Source organism: Lolium rigidum, chromosome 3 (assembly GCF_022539505.1).
Source record: "Lolium rigidum isolate FL_2022 chromosome 3, APGP_CSIRO_Lrig_0.1, whole genome shotgun sequence".
Classification (NCBI taxonomy): domain Eukaryota; kingdom Viridiplantae; phylum Streptophyta; class Magnoliopsida; order Poales; family Poaceae; genus Lolium; species Lolium rigidum.
In genome coordinates, this window is record NC_061510.1 from 363481205 (window position 1) to 363485833 (window position 4629).

The 4629-nt window shown below is 38.8% G+C and overlaps 1 long non-coding RNA gene across 1 annotated transcript; it reads left to right on the forward strand.

The window, feature by feature from the left end:
- The first annotated feature begins 1382 nt into the window (after positions 1-1382).
- On the forward strand, positions 1383-4341 carry LOC124700449. Its single transcript, XR_007001740.1, has 3 exons — positions 1383-1482; positions 2720-2812; positions 4261-4341. It is a non-coding gene; the product is annotated as an uncharacterized LOC124700449 (long non-coding RNA).
- The last annotated feature ends 288 nt before the right edge of the window (positions 4342-4629 follow it).

The window sequence follows — 4629 nt, forward strand, 5'->3', positions numbered from 1 at the left end:
GCGTGGAGGTCGAGCAGATCCTCGCCGACGTGCGGGTGCTCGCTGGCGCGTGCATCACATCGTCACCGAGCCTCGCTGGTGGTGGCGCACGGCGTTGTGATCCGCGAATCAGCCCACGAGCGCCGTCCGTTTCCATCGACGATGAATGTCATGCATCATCTGGTGAGTCCACTCTCCTATTTTTTCGCGAATGTGTTTGGAATTTGATGTTCGGTTGCATGCATGGATTAGTCTTCAAATCTAGCCCAACTCTGATTTCGGGATAATTGTTGCCCACGATGTGTTCGTTAAAATGCCCATACCCACCATTGATATGTATTTATGTTCAAATGGTGTGATCTCATTGTCGAATTTGTAGTTGCCATGAATATGATTTTGATACGAGGCAAAATCTCATCTCATACCTAGTAATAAGAAGAGAATGGACCGCAGTCTGCAACATCCAATAATTGAGGTGCTTCACCAAGCTTAAGAAAATAACAAAACAGTATAAGATAAATGCAATCTGCTGCTGCTACTAATGCGTGCCACACTTCCTATAAAGTCTGGTTCAGCTAGAAGGAAAAGAATTGTGGATATCCTTTGGGTGAGAAAGACTTTTTAATCTGGTTTTGCCTCTCTTAAATGCTTGTTGAGTTACACATTGGATATTATGATCATAACAAGTGGTACTTTTGGAGTTTGGGTCACTTCCATTCTATTTATGTTAGGAATAATAAAACGAAAATCAACAAAACAAGGAAATGAAGATCCAGCCAATACCTTAACCATCTAATAGGTTCTCTCTGCAATAGGAATAGTAGAGTCACCTGGAATAAAAATGCTTAAAAATCACTCCATCATGCGCTTATAGTTAGTTATAAATACAAGTTGAGCTTAGTGTCATAAAGAGTCCTAACCTCCAAATGAAAACGGATCCAAGGGTGAAATAATAGACTTGGATCCTTTGGGTGAAATAAATACTTGTATTCCCATATCCTAGTCTGCTATAGCTGAGTGATTTTCCATCCTATATTAAGTTATTTGGCAGCATGTTGAAAGTTTCTTCTGCTGGACCAGAGGCAGAAGAAACTTGTTTTTTGAGTAAAAAGTCCCTGGAATATGACTTGAGTTATTAATTGGATTTCCTGAACTCTTAATGATTACAAAGTGCAACTAAGGTGGCTTTGTGTTATTGTTGCCTCGCTATTTATTGCTTGTGTTATTGTTGCCTTGCTTGATCTTTGCTAAACGAGAATAAATTTCCGTTTCTGAATCACCTCTCTTTATGAATTTGAGATGATTGACTTGTGTGTGTTGCGTCCACCAAAATGTCACCACTATTCCAGTCCAAAATGTTGTCTAAAATGTTCTAAATGCTCCAGCAGGTCCTCGCCGACGTACAGGTGCTGGCTGTGCATCCTCAGCGAGCAGCTAGGGCGTACTCAGTCCGAGTCGGCCAAAGCCGACAACATCCGTATCCAGGGATATCGAGAAGGGCAGGTTACCCGTCTGTTTAATTCCTTAGAATCAAAGGGCAGGCTCCGTTACTACTCTTGTTCAAATTGAGACCAAAACCCTACTACCAGTTCATGTCATGATTCAGTTTTAGCGCTGAGATTCTATTTTTGGAAAATTTGTGTGGATGTTGTGAATGCACTTGAAGTATTAAATCACATGGTTAGCATAGTTAGGATTTTTTTATTCCACAGAACCTGCTAGAGAAACTTTTGGGGCTTTCATGCACATACAAAGCAGCTCTTGTGGTGTTGACTCTTGAGCTGCTAGAGCCGCTCTGTCCATGGAAGTGTTTAGATTGCTGGCATGTCAAGCATTAGGGTTATAGCTTCAATGAAGCCTTGTCTTTGACCGGAAAATCAATGATGTCTCACGCGCCGGTCTGTCCGTCTCCTCAATTCCATTCTCCCATCGCTCGGATGATGACGGCGATTGGGTAATCTAACATTCTACACGGTGTGGTCTATTCTCCCACTTCTCTGCACCAATGACAGAGAAACCTACATGCAGTTCTTCTTGGATGCCATGGTTGCAGTGGTAGGGCCTCTGTTTCTATTTCTTATTTTGGTAGCATCAGTAATTGCAGGATGTCAATTTATTTTGGCACCTTTTGGCCGTTCCAAAAATTGAAACCAATTTTGCATTTGCTCCCTAGTGATTTCACTGGATATCACAGTTGCAACTAATCTGCTACAGAATTTGCTAGAGTGTGTTCAAGGTAGGACACAACGATACTAGTTAGTGATGTGAGGTGTCAGTTATTGCAGCATTACACATTAATGGTAGATGAAGAGGTAATGGACTAATGGATTTCAGAGTTGTAAAGACTTCACGTCTCTAATTCTGAATGAGCATGCTCCCATGAGAAAAAGTCGCAAACATGGTGTAGAAGTTAGCGAACATTATGTGCGAACATCCCGCAAAAATGATCTTTCTTGACATCGATGAGCTTGAGTTTCATGCTTGCATTAGCTTTACAGGAACACATGGACACTACTTTGAAATTTAAAATCTTCTAGTATTATAGAAAATTGGTTGACCTTCTACTTGCATTGTTGCATATTGCACAAAGGATTGCTGGCAGTTTTAATTTATCAGTTTATGTCATTATTGTCTGCATTGCACGCTACTAGAATATAGTATTATTGTTTCAGTGAGGGTTTTATTTAGTACCATGATTGATCATTTAATACTGGATGCTACTGAATTCACAAATCTGCAGGTTAGGGATCTTCTTCGTGAAAAGAGTTCATTTAAAAACCAACCGGACTGGGTTACAGTTCTTGATGGATCTCGGGAAGGTGCATATGAATGGGTAAGATGCTGGCCATATTTATCCATAAATTCTCTCAACTATTACTTCGTCCCCTGACTCTTAGAAATTCCTGTCAATATTCCCTGTCTATCTAAGGTTCAATATGAAAAAAATAGTATCAATGTGCATTTTCAATTTTTTTAGAAGACTACATTCTAGGTTTTTTTAATTATGAACTGATATACGCCAGTTTAGATCTCAAATTTTATGTAACCAGAGCTCAAGGTGACCACTAACGAGACATAGTATGAGGTCGTGTCATCTCCTGATATACAACACTTATACACCTTTACAGTATTTAGGAATTGTTCATAAGCTGTGCTGCTTTGTTTAGTTTATAGTGCAGGGATACATAACATGTATCACTCATTTTCTGAACCATCTGCTATTTTTATTTGAATGGGAACCCTCTGCTGATGTTAAGCATAGATCAAAGTAACAATTTTCAGAACCTATTTTAAGAACCTGTTGGTGGTGCAATCTCTTGTTTATGTTTAGTCGGATTTATTATTCATATAAACTACTTAAAGGAAAAGTTTGTTATTCTGGATGAAGCTACCATGTACTGCTAAAAGTATGTAACACAATTCCTATTGTATTGGATGTGTGAGAAACTTCAGAGCAACTCAAGTTAAAATGCAATTAGACGTGTAAACGTCCTCCATAAAGAGCAGGCAGGTCGTCTTCACAAAAGCTTAACTGCATTCTAGTAACTGTGTTTCAAGGCTAATGCATTTTGGACAGAAGATATTTTGCTGTCATTTAACCAACATTTAATCTGACATAAAGTCCTGCATCCAGTTGTCATTTGGTATTTTGGTTGTTCACCGCTACTTGTGATCTAAAGTTTTGTTAAGTTAGTCCATGTCCTGCAGTTTAATTTCTGTAATTAGTGTGCTATCAAACGTGTTCGGTGTTTGGAACCAAATTGCTGGACATGACTCATGAGAAGTGGTTCGGTTGCTCCTAGTACTAGTACTAGTAGGTCTATTTTTCTTTCTGTTCGAGGCTAGCACTAGCAAATGTGAAGTCTGGTTGCCTGAATGAAACAAGTAATTGAACTGTAAACTTCTTGGCAACTTTTATCCATGGATTTAAGATGTGGAGAAATGCTTTAGTCAGCTAACTGCTGGAACAAATGATGTGTTATTGTGCTTTACATTTCACACTATAACATCTCAATATCTTACTAGATGCAAGGTATGGCTGATAGTATATAATAGCAATGCTCTGAAAATACACTATAAAAACACGTGCATTTATGAAATCTGCTGCAGTACATGGATTTATTTTTCGAAGTTTATGCGTGTGTCTTGTGAAAATGCACTCACGATAGAGCTACAAATTCTGTTTCCAGTAACATTAAAAATCTCTCGGTTCTCACTTTCATATGGACTATTGCAATGCTGACGGAGTGTTTGCTTCTGTGTTTATTCTGTTTATTCTAGATGTGATGGTAGGGTGCTGACATTGGAGGAACAAGCAAGCGAATCGGGAACAAATGAGGAAGTTAGACAAGTAAGATGGAAGCCAGTTAGATGAACCATGTTAGATGAACCTTGTTGTGTATTTTATCTAATGGTCTCAAACCATATTGTTCATGATGTGGCGATGAACACTGTTGGTCATGGAAGTTAATTAGATGCATGGATTGTGAATCCTTGAATGTTTCAAAATGTTGGTTTCAAACCTAGATTGCTTGGAAATATTGGTTTTAAACATTGCTTGACTTCTTGAGTGTGATGTATGCTTGATTGTAGATTGCTTGAATGTTTGCAGGCAGTATAGCAACCTTAAAAATGCCTAAGAAAATAATC